At 43.1% G+C, this 12,741-nt stretch overlaps 1 protein-coding gene across 7 annotated transcripts in view; it reads left to right on the top strand.

Moving 5' to 3' along the window:
* Positions 1–12,741, top strand: part of FBXO10 (F-box protein 10) — a 63,388-nt gene that overhangs the window by 4,240 nt on the left and 46,407 nt on the right. The window contains exon 1 of one of the 7 annotated variants that reach the window (XM_072841987.1): positions 7,139–7,230. The exons of 5 other annotated variants lie outside the window; for them this stretch is intronic. The gene's annotated coding sequence lies outside the window, so the exon portion shown is untranslated. Of the gene's footprint in view, positions 1–7,138; positions 7,231–12,741 lie in introns of those variants that run through there. One more of the 7 variants, XM_072841984.1, reaches the window with a different exon arrangement.

Here is a 12,741-nt window from a genome sequence, read left to right as displayed (position 1 = left end):
ATAGGTATGGAGTATTCATTAAATAGAATTAGAATGAAGACGTTTTTAAATTAGTTATGAGAAGTATGAGAATAAGTTAACTAGAGAAAGCTAAGCTTGTCAGATGAGATTGGTACCCCAGTTAAGATGGGGGATTATGAATTTGCAGTGCCTCGATGTGGCCTTTTTCTCTAGCACTGCTTTGCTGTCCAAAGGCAGGCTCAGAGAACGTAGAGAGTTGGGTTCATCCAGAGCTGGGGCTTGCCACATGGCTGAGGTGAAATGACAGGGTGAGGGAGTGATTGAAATAATGCACAAGCCATCTAAGCTGGATCAGGAAGAAAAGGAAGGAGCTGATGGGCAGAAGAAAATAGAGGGGTCAGTGCTGCTGAGGTCAACTGCAAGAGTGGGAACAGTGGAGCAGCAGCCCTGAAGACCTCTTTATGCCTGAAATATCTTTCCTTCACTTTCCATGTAGATAAAAGTTCCTCTTCTCTGAAATAGAATCCATTCATTTTGTGTTCTAAAAGAAAGAAACGTCACCAATGTTGTGTGGCTTTTCAGGTTGTTAGCACAGGAGATGGTATATTTGAGTTTGTTGGTTTTACAGCTAAGTATGTATTGGAGGGGAGGGTTCTGACAAAGACCACATCCGGCCCTACTACCACAACTTACTCTTCCCCAATTTATATGTTCATTTAGGAGGAAAGAAAATCGCTAAGTGCAAATATGTTCATGATACCAGGAGACTGAAGACTAATTTTTATGGGACAGTGCGGAAACATCATGGAGACTACTGCTGGATGTGATACAGCAATGGGAGTTTATAAGATGCTTTTCTTCCCAAAATTCAAATTGCATTGCCTGATTATTTGAGCCGATGGGATAGAAAGCAATACATAGATAATTTAAAATAATAAAAATATTGCAAAGAAAAAGTTTTTAGGAATGTGGTAGATAAGAAAACAAGGAAATATAGGAAATGATCAAATGAATTGCTCATCATAGTATTAGTACAATGCAGCTTTTATATAACTTCAGTGTACTTCTGAGTAAAATTTAATAGGCTTAATATATATTTACATCAGCAAAAATTTTATAAATACTCAATTTCATAATTATTCTTTTCATTGGTCTGAAGCAAATGACAAAGAATCTTTATTGAACATGAAAGTAAAAGTACAAATAAGATCTTAAGCCTACTAAGTCTAAAAAATTATTCTTAATAAAATATTGTTACTAGCTTAGTGAAACTGATTGCTATTAAAGTGTTGAGGGAAAAGGCATTTAGTTTAACATTTTTTTCCTCTTTAACCTTCACTTTTTTTTTTTTTAAAGATTTTATTTATTTATTCATGAGAAACAGAGACCGAGAGGCAGAGACACAGGCAGAGGGTGAAGCAAGCTCCACGCAGGGAGCCCAATGTGGGACTCGATCCCTGGTCTCCAGGGTCACGCCCTGGGCCAAAGGCAGGCGCCAAACCACTGAGCCATCCAGGGATCCCCTTAACCTTCACTTTTGTTAGCAAGCACTCTACTGAACTTGTGCTAGATAACAGACTCAAAACATCACTTAGTTCCTTCTTCCTGATTCATGTCTAAAAAGATGGTAAAATAGCATATTTTTAATATCTGTTTATTGGTAGAAAAGTACTCTAAGATAAATGTGTCTTCATGTTTATGAGGAACTGATGTTCTGTTCACATACAACTTTAATAAGAGTAAATGGCTGCTGGTTGTCAGATACCTGGGTATCAAAGAATGCATACTTAACGTTTGGAAGGATTTTCATACACAGGTACCTCTTGGCTCCTTGCCACAGGAGAGCTTCAAGTATAACGGAAAAGAACACTGGTAATGAGTATGGTATATAAGGCAGTGTCAGGCATTGTGCACAGAGGTGCTTTCCAAAACAAGCTACATACCAAATCACATGGGAAGCTTTTAAACAAAAAATTCTAAATTAAAATTGCTCTGGATGGAGCCCAGGCATCTTTTTGAAAAGCATCCAGGTGTTTTAATTCGTCCAAGATCTGCTTTGGGTAACCACTAAATGAGTTAACCTTAAGGCCCCTTCCAATTAATGAAATTCTGGGCTGATTTAGGAATAAGAGTCACAACTAAAAATGAAAGCAATTTTAGATTGCGTTTGTAAAATGACAATATTAAGATCTCCTGACAGACTTCAGGAGTAGCCAACTTGTCAGAGTAGTTTGGTAGTTAGAGTACTAGAGGTGACTGGAAAGCCTGCTATGAAGATTCAAAGAAATAAGGGTATTTAACCTTGAGAAGACCTAACAGTGGGAGTTTGAGTGCTGTTCTTAAGAACTAAAAGTGGGACACCTGGGTGGCTCAGCGGTTGGGCATCTGCCTTCAGCTCAGGGCGTGATCCCGGAATCTGGGATCGAGTCCATTGGGCTCCCTGCGAGGAGCCCACTTCCCTCTCTGCCCCTCTCTCTGTCTCTCATGAATGAATAGATAAATTTTTTTTTTTTTTTAGATAAAATCTTTAAAAAAAAAAAACTAACTAAAAGTGTATTGTCATAGAATTGTCCCAGCAGACAGATTAGGATGAAGGTATGGAAGCTAAGAAAGATTCCTTCTTGAACTCCCTAACAGCTGCTGTAACCAATGTGGGCCAGGTTGGATATAGGCTCTTTGCTGGAAACGAGTAAGAATCTGAATATGGATACTCTAAAACAGGGATTGCTATTATGGGAAAAAGGTTACTATCATTGTCTTTTTCTCTGTTACTGAAAGACTATTTGAATACAAGTGCTGTCTCACACGTTTTTCTGCCCCACATAGTATCTTTACAAAGAAGGGGCTGAATAAATGAGTGCTATATTGAAGGTGGAAAAACTGACTTTCTGGACAACACCTGTTGTATAGGCTTCAGAAAAATAATTCCGATTCTGTTTGGTGGAGGTATGCACATTCACAGATATTTATTCAGTGGCTACAGAGGAGCAGGCACTGGTAGCTGAGACTGAATTGAATTCAGTCATGGTACCTGTCTTTAAGAGGCTTACAAGCTAGCAGGAAAGGCAGACATTACCTAATACTCTATAAAATTTTGTGGGGGTGATGGCGCAGGTAGTTGTGAGAACTTGAAATAGGGAAGCCCTGACCTGTTGGGTTGGGGAGGAAGTAGGGAAAGCTCCCTGAGGAAGTGATACACCAATTAAGATTATAGATGAATAGTAATTGACCAGATTAAAGAATGGGGAGACTTTTGAAAGAGTGTTAAAGCATGTGTGTTTAAGGAAGAAAGGCCAGTGTGAACCAGTGTGTTTTGAGCACAGAAGAGCAAGAAAACCTTCAGTCCTTTCAGAAACTCCTGTTTATTTTATTCTCATTCTTTAGTCTTAAGAAAGAGATTGCATCCTGACATCTGCTGGCTAATGTATATACTGCAGTTGAAAATTACACAGGAATAACCACCAGAAACTTACTTTCTCAAAGGCTACAGTAGGAAATTACAAATAAAGCACCTGGTCTTTTCCCTACCTTTCATTATGGACTTCACATAGGAGACTGAATGGTTGTGACTTATTGGCTACTTGTGTGAACTCAGTATTACAGATGTGTATGTGGTGCCACTTGTCTACTTCTGTACAAGTTCACAAACACATAGAAATCATATATATAAAAGTTGAATAGACTTGTTACGAGATGTAAAAAAATTACAAAATCACTCTTTTAAACACTACCCGATGAAATGTTTTGTGAAACGTTCTCAAACTATATCCTTCACAAAACACCTATCTTTAAGGCAGTAAACATTCTACTAAGGCTTAAGATGTACTTTAAGCACATCTGATAATTTTCATCTTTTTCTCAGCCACATTTGTATATTAATTTTTCACTTATGTCTATAAAGGACAAAAAAGTTAGTATTACATAAGCAGCTGTACTGACAATGATACTGCTGCATCTCAAACTTGCACTGGCAGCTGCTTCACCATACAGTCGTTTGGAATAATCAGCTGGCATTAAAAGGATAGGTTTGGTGAACAAAGGGTGATTCAGAGATATCAATGTGTAATGTAAAAAAATGTGTTGTTGGAGAGTAAAGATTTATGTTAGGAAGGAACACTAGATTAGTAGTTAAAAGTCTTTGGTTATAGTTTCAGTTCTACTCTTAATTATGTGACTATGAGTCAGATTTTTTTTTGCTTGAAACACCCAATTCTAGTTTGGGTAGATTTAAAGAGAAAAGTAATTCATTGAAACCATTAAAGATCATTTAGCATCACCAGGAGGCCTGGAGAATAGGGCTCAGACTAGGCAATTAGAACATCACCCTTTGTTACTTGGTCCTTCCACACAACCTTGTGCAGTGAAGATCCCGTCTCTGCCAAGGATTAGATGCCACCATTAACCAAAGCCACAGGCCCAGAACCCTATGGCTGCACTATCCTGACAGCCAGTGTTGCTCACTGAACTTCACAAGAAGTGTTGCTTCACAAGAACTTCACCTTGCTGTGTTTGCCACGGTCACCAAAGAGAATTATGCCAGGTCTCCACTTTGCTGTCTCTGGCTCCCAATTCAGAGTCCAGGGGATAATTTGTACTGTCAGGGTCATGTGGAGAAGCAGAGAAAATATCTGGATCTCAGCTTTTAAAGTGAAAGATCTGCTCTGATTCCCAACAAGCTCAAAGATGGGGAATTCCCTGCTCTGATTCCCAACAAGCTCAAAGATGGGGAATTCCCAAATATAGGAAGGGAGTTCAGACAACTGGACAGCCAAAAAGAATAACATCTACTATGTTGACCCTGGACAAATCACAGCCTTAATTTTCTGTAAAGCAAGGTAAATAAAGATTACATGGCCAAGGAGATGGCATATGTTTACATATCCATTTTATAGTAAATACCAACTATGCTAGGCTGCAAAGATGAGCAAGTTCTCACCTAATGGAGAAGTCAGTAGACAGCAAGTGGTAGAATAGAGGCATGCATGAAAGATACAAGCAGAAAGAAGGGAGAGCTCCATAAAATCACATTTTCCATGGAGCGAGTGAGGCTTGCACAAAAAGGCAGACAGCATGCTCTTGTGGAGAGCTGCTGTTGCACTCTTGAAGGGCTTAGCTGTTCTATAGAAACACCAAAACAATGTTGGCTGGCACAAATCCAGAAAGTCAGGCTTTTGATTGCTTATTGACATATATCTAGACTGCCAGTTTCATACAATAGGACACTTTTCAAAGGATTAAACATGTCATAGTTTTGCCAGTCATCAATAAGATAAATCATCAAGCTCATTGTAGTGTGAACCACCCCTATTCTGATCTGACCTAAGTCAGAGCAGTCTTTCTACTATATCTGGCTACTGTGTATACAGCTTTGTGTCTTTGCTCAAAAGAAATTGTTGGCTTTAGGCTTAGGGTGTTTTTTGCTTTGTTTTGTTTCAATTTATAAAGGAAAGCAGCTGCATGGTAACTTGGACCTCATCCAGAATCTGTAATGCCAAATTCATCATGTGGTGATAACAGATGGAATACATTTTTATAGAATACATTCTATAGAACCAGAACAGAGGTCAATGGGACCACAACAGTCAGCTATTACAAACCTCAATCCATTGCAAAAACTAATTTTTCACAGCATTCTCAAGTTAAATTTCTGTAGCTGACATTCTCTTCTATAAAATCTAAGGGTCTACGGGGCACCTGGGTGGCTCAGTTCATCAAGCATTTGACTCTTGATATCAGCTCAGGTCTTGATCTCAGGGTTGTCAGTTCAAGCCCTGTGTTAAAAGTAATTAAAATCCAGGGGTCTAGATCCAGCTGTCGTTCTGATCACTTCATTTGGGTGACCTGGCATCTTAAATTTAACAAGTCCTAAATTGATTTTTTGATCTCCCACTTGTAAATATCTTCCTCGTACAGTAGTTAACCAGTTCAATGAATAGCACCTCCATGCGCCCAGTCAGTGAACTAAGCTAAATGAGGAATCCCTGTAATGACCCACATCAAACCGGTTTGACTCTACCTCAAAAAAAGTATCTCAAATCTATTTCGCTCTGTCTTCATTACCATTACCCCAGTCCAAGTCTTAACCAATTTTCCTGCTTCCAGTCTTACTTTTGTCTATTCTCCACATAGTAGCTGGCATAGTTTTTTGTTTTTCTTATAAAGGTAGGAAACCATTCATACCCTCCACCACATCAATGGCTTCCTTTTACATAAAAATGTAAAATCCTTATCATGGCCTAGTAAGTGCTACATGATCTGGCACCTACCTACCTAACTTCACTTACACTGTTCTCTCTTAACAATCTGGACATCTTCCATTTACGTAAAGAGCAACCTTCTTTCCTTTGCCCTGCCTTGCCTCCCCCATCCCACCCAAAAGCCTTCACTCAGGCTTTCCCTGCCTCTCCTCCATCTGGCTAACCCCTTACCTTCCTCTGAGAAATCTTCCCCAACCACCTTCACCTTGCCCCATAATTTAAAATCGGGGTTCCTTCAGTGAACTTACCATAATTTTAAATACGTTTATTTAAATGATGTGATTAATGTCTACCTTATCCACTCAAGAATTAACTTTAGGAGGACGGGAACCATGTAAGTTTTGTTCATCTCTGTATCCCTAACACCGGCAGCAACCACTAACACCAATGCAACATTTGCTGTGTGCCTGGCATTGTGTTCAACACTATACATACAGTAATTTAATATATATATTGTCTGGCCCCTAGCCAGTGGTCAGTTCGTTGAACGTGCTCCTGCGTACACACCCACAAGTCGCTCACCACCTCCTGGAGCAGCGTATCACCCTGACAGATAACTGGTGATTGGAAGACTCTTCCTTGTATTGACCCCAGCACACCTCCCTGCAATTTCCGCCCACTGATTCTATTTCTGCCCTTCTGGGGCCATGCAGCAGGAGCCGTAATCGTCCTTCCACAAGCTCCACTCGGCAGCATCCGAAGCGTCCCTCTGGCTCCCCTCCCCGACCCCTCCCTGCAGGGAGTCGTGGCCCTGCTCCTCGGCGGGGGTCTGGGAGCTTGACCCCCGCCGCCCGCCCGCCGGGCTCCCGGCATCCCCCGCCCCGCGCGTCACGTGACGGCGCCCGCCCGCAGGAGCCCCGCAGGTGTCCGCCCCCGGGCGGGGCTCGCGGCGCGTCCTCCCGCCCCTGGCCGCGCGCCGCAGTCCTCGTGGCTCGGCTGCGGCGCGGCTCCGGCTCCGGCTCCCTCGGCCCGGACTGCTGCGGGCGAGCGCCCCCGGAGAGCCCCCGGAGAGGTAAGAGGCTGCCGGCTCGCAGAGGCCGAGGGCGAAGTTGTGCCGCTCGCGTCCCAGGATGCCCGGGGCCCCGAGCAGGGGCGGCCTCCCGGGGACCTGAGGCGCTTGCCGCCGAGGCGCCGCGGCCCTGGCGGAGGCTGAACACCTGGCCCCGGCGGGACCGGGAGGGGGTGCCCTCCGGCCGCCCGCGGCGCGGCGCTCCCGCTCTCCGCCGGCACCTGGAGGCTGTGCCGCGCCGCCGAAGGAGAGCTGTGCCCCGTTTTCCCAGCCTGTAACACGGCCCGGCGGAGAAAGTGGACCTCCGCGGTTGCCTTCAGCCTTGAGGTTTTGCGGGTGTGTGAGTGAAGCCGAAGAGGAAGAAGCAGATTCCTGGGATGGGAAGAGCCCTCCCCAGGAAGGCAGGGGCGCCTGGGGCCGCGCACCTACTATGTGTCCTCTGTATTCTGTGCAAGCCCCAAGTCTCTCGGAGAGTCTGTGTTTCCATCCTTTAAAGTAGAAGTGGTAACCCCAGCCCTGCCTCCGTCTTAGGACTGCAGTGGAGAACAGGTGGGACAGCCATTTGAAGAACCGAACTCTGGAGTCAGGTTGACCTGGGTTCAAATCCTAGTTCGGCCACCTACCAGCTGTGTGACCTTGAGCCAGACAAAACCCTCATCAGTTAAAAGTAGATAATGATAGTACTTAGCTTGTGAAGTTGCCGTGAGGTTCTGTGTCAAGGGCTTAGCACAGTGTCCGGCGCAGAAGTGTTCAATTTTTCCATGTAAATACTGTTGAGTTAATTTAGTAAGCTAGAGAGTGCTTCACATGAGGGGTATTTAGAATAATCACACTTCAGGTTGTATATATTTAGTCCTGAAAAGAGTACTGTTAGGATGTCCTAAGAAAGAGGCCAAGTGAGATCCTTTCCCCCTTTCCCTTCCTGGGCCCCCTTTGACTTCTCATTTACAATTGGCATGTGAACCTGTTGTTCCTACCAAATGAGTCAGGCAGGATGGGAACATTAATGTGCCGGAGCAGATGGGTATCAGATTCCTTCTGAGGGGGAAAGAAAAGTGCCAGGCATGTGCTGCCACCAAAAAAAGAACAGTACAGTGACTGATGGAGTAGGAAGATGCCTGGGAAACTCTGATCCAGCTGTCTCCCTTCTCACATGAAGAAACTGGACCCAGAATGAGGACAGGACTTTAATTCCTGGACCCCAACAGCATGTTGGCACTGGGTGGTAGAAAGAACACATACTGTTAACCAGACGCTGTGCTTTCCCTCAGTTCTAAGATAATTCATGTATTCAGCATGTATTAGTGGAGACCTACTATGTGCTTGTACACCTACTAGGAGCTAGGGGAGAAATTATTTCTCTCCCTCTGCTGGTTCTCAGTACATTTTATAATAACAGTAAGTTCTGTCTCCCAGCGAGCTTTCCTCCTAGCAGCTGGCCCCAAGGGACAGAAGCACACAGAGAGGTCTGAATTATTTCATGATCTGTCACTGCGGGTCCCTTAGCTCTCGTTGAAGCCTCTAGAAGCTAAAGAAAATGCTGCTTTGTCAGGGCTTTTAGGAAAGGATTTCCTTCTGGCCTGGAGCACTTGGATTTCTTTGTCTTTCTGGTTTCAGGCCTCTTATTGTTTTTAGATTTCTGAAAAGAGCCACCCTCGCCACAGTGCCTTCATTTTGGTTTCCATGGTTATCAGATGAATTGTTTTTATGATAGCACAAGTAGCTGTTAAGTAATACATGGTCAAGCAGTCCTCAGCTCACTGTGGGTTTCTGCTTTCTAGTGGTGGTCCTCTGTTTTGGTTTTTTCTTTTTTTTTTTTTTTTTTCCAGTGCAGTGCATTCATACTATTCCATCCTCCTTTCCTCCATTCTTTCCTTTAAGAAACATGTATTGGTGCCAGGGCCAAGAGGAGTGGGAATAAGTAGAAATAGAGGTAAAAACAAAGATAGACCCTGGTTTAGGGAACTCGTAATCTTTGGGGGGATAGTCTGAGGGCATTACCATGTGCAAGGGCAGATCTGTGGGGCACTGATAAAGGTGTAGATTAGGAGCCAGGGAGAGCTCTGAGAGGTGGGAGTGTCCTGGACAACCAAGAAGACATCACATAGTAGGGGCACCTGAATGGCTCAGTCAGTTAAGTGTCTGAGTCTTGATCTCAGGGTTGTGAATTCAAGCCCTGCATTGGGCTCCATACTAGGCATGGAGCCTACTTTACGAAGAGAGGAGATATCACATATTAAGATACTCTACAAGGAAGACGTAAAAGAAACGAATTCCTTTTACATGTCTCAGTCACAGAGTAGTAATAGATGGTACAAGAAGCATTTGTTCTTTCAGTTTGTCTTAATGAACCTTCTCTTAAGTCACCTATCATGGACTTTGTTTGAAATGCCTGCTCATTTCTCTCATTACCCTCCTTCTGTTAGTGATGTATTACTTTCCTGCTCATACACGTGGTATTGTGTGTCTAAAGGTAGATAATAGAGACACTTGGTTAAGATTTTGCCTATTTCAGATATTTAACCTGTGTTAAACCAGGTTTAACCTGGCCTCATTTCACTAGTTGGGTTCAAATACAGTCGAAAATTTCTTTACTTTTCAAGTAATCTCCCAAGTCCTCTAATGGCCTTTAGTGAGAATTCTGAAGTCTCCCACTTCCAAGTGCCCTGGGGGCTTAAACAATCCAAAGAAGTCACTCTGACTTCCACTCTCCAGAGGAGAGAGAACTCCAGAGTCTAAGCAGTCCACCCACATTGTTATTTCTGACACAGCTATATGGTATCACTATTGAAGAGCTGTCCTGCATGCTCCAAGGATGTGTGGTCACTGCTGCTCAGTGCCCTTATTGGACCAGGTTCCTGTCAGCTTGATCCCATGCCTGGATTCCAAGGTTAGAGCTTTTCTAGTTTGTGCTCACATGCTTAGCCTTTCTCTTTTGAAGCACCTCACTCTGGGCAGTGTGTTGAGCATGTCACCAGGCTGCTTTCCCCCAGTCCTCTAGTAAGTTCTCTTTGAGGGAGGGGTGGCGGCTTTTGTGCTAGCAGCCTTGGTCAGGGCCACCCCAGACCACTCAGGAGATTACCCTACTTTCAAACCTTTTGTCAGGGTTCGGTGGCTCAGTCCCTTCCTAACCCTAACCCAAGGCGTTTTGGCGAATTGGTTCTATCTCCTCTTCAGGATTGTGCCTACTAAGAATTCTCAAATGGCAGGTAGCTATCCTAGGACATTGGATGCCTATTTACCTTATCATATATAAGAGGAGTCTGGAAGACTCTTGGCAAACCATATTGCTGTTCCTAGGAAACTGTTTCTCCACCTGTAATCCCAAGAAAAGTAGGCATTATTGCAAATTTAAATGGCATATACTCTGTTAGGAATTGGGAGCAAGGTTTTAATTTAAAAATGAAGTTACCTCAACTTTTCTAAGAATCAAACAATAATCGGTATGTTCGTTTCATTGTCTTTATTTTTTTACGATTTTATTTATTTGAGAGAGAGCACATGCCCACAAGTGGAGGGAGGGAAGAGGGAGAATCAGACTCCCTGATGAGCAGGGAGCCCAACACAGGGCTCGATCCCAGGACCCTGGGATTATGATGTGAACCAAAGGCAGCTACCCAACCAACTGAGGCACCCAGGCGCCCCTCATTTTCTTTATTTTAAACTTTAAAAATGTGAGATATAATAATGCATGCAAGGAAACCCTACAAATGTATACATAGGGCAGCCCCAGTGGCCCAGTGGTTTGGCACTGCCTTCGGCCCAGGGTGTGATCCTGGAGACCCAGGATCGAGTCCCACGTCAGGCTCCCTGCATGGGAGCATGGGGCCTGCTTCTCTCCCTCCCCCTCTGCCTGTGTCTCTGCCTCTCTGTCTCTTTCTGTCATGAATAAATAAATCTTAAAAATATATACATAGTTTAACAATTCTAAGAGACATGGGGATCCCTGGGTGGCGCAGCGGTTTGGCGCCTGCCTTTGGCCCAGGGCGCGATCCTGGAGACCCGGGATCGAATCCCATGTCGGGCTCCCGGTGCATGGAGCCTGCTTCTCCCTCTGCCTATGTCTCTGCCTCTCTCTCTCTCTCTCTGTGTGACTATCATAAATAAAAATAAAAAAAACAATTTAAAAAAAAAAAACAATTCTAAGAGACATATACATGGAACCACCATCCATGTCAACAAGTGGAACATTGCCAGTACTCAGTAGCACCCCTTCTAAATCAACCTCTTTCCCAGAGAAGCCACTACTTTGACTTAAGTGATAATCATGTTTCTCTGTAGTTTTGTCACCTATATTGGCACTCCTAAACAGTATAGTTTAATTTTACTAGTTTTGTAATTTCATACATAGAATTATACTGTGTGTGTTTTGTGTTTGCTTCTTTTGCTTTGTGTGTTGCATCCATGAGATTACCACACTCATTTTCATTGGTACAGTGTTTCATGATATATGTCATAATCCATTCTATAGTTTACAGATATTTGTGTTGCTTATAGCTTCTGACTATCAAGAACAGTGCAGCTGAGAACATCCTTAGACATTTTCTGTTGTATTTGTGAAGCTTCTTTTTAGATAATCTGTCAGAGCGGAATTGTTTTGCTAGATAATGCCAGTTTTCTAAGAGATTGTACCAGTTTTCTTTCCTGCCAGCAGTATGTCAAGAGTTCCAGTTGCTTTTACATTCTTATAAATAGTATCATCCGTTTAAAATTTTTAAACTGTTCTTGTGGGTCTATAATATCTTTTGTGGTTTTAATTTTCCTTGCTTGCTACTAATGTCGAGTGCTTTTTTATTAATTGAATATCCTCTTTTGTGTACTGCCTATTCAAGTCTTTTGCCTGTTTTTCAGTTTTTCTTACTGATTTGTTGGAGTTCTTTATATACTTTGGTCCCTTGTCAGTTACATGTTTTAAGGGTATCTCCTACTCTGTGAGTCTCTTTTCACTCTCCTAAATAATGATATCTTAGATCCTATTCTGTAGAGGCAGGGCCTAGAATGATGGGAATTCGTGTTCAAGTGGTATACTAGGAAACCTGCTCAGGAAAAGGAGAATGAGAGAAGCAGGATGGAGGGAGGAGGGGAACTGTATAACCAGGTGAGGTGGCAGTTTTCCAGAGAAGGGACATTAGTACATTGTAATCAGCTGACACTCCTATCTGGAGGATGGGTATGCTGGCTAGTAGAGACTCTGGTTAGGTTATTAATAGTATTCTCTACATTCTTTTCTTTTGTTAAATTCACTCCACCCAAATACATCTGTAGGATTCTGGTTGGTCGTAATTTCTGTGAAAATTTACAGGAGGAAGGTTAGTGGGACAAAGTATAATCCCTACTGCCACAGCTAGCGCAAAAATGTGACTAATGCCTGTTACCTTCCTCACCTACCATCCATTCTAGTTTCCTCTCATTTGTGCCTTGAATGTTTGGAGAATTCAGTGACGAAGCCATCTGGTTCTGGAAGTTTTATTTTGTTATTTTTGACCATAGATTCAATGTTTTTAATGGTTATAA

The sequence above is a fragment of the Canis lupus genome, chromosome 10, assembly GCF_048164855.1.
Source record: "Canis lupus baileyi chromosome 10, mCanLup2.hap1, whole genome shotgun sequence".
NCBI lineage: Eukaryota > Metazoa > Chordata > Mammalia > Carnivora > Canidae > Canis > Canis lupus.
Note: the sequence above shows the minus strand (reverse complement) of the source record. Positions and strands in the feature narration are given on the sequence as shown.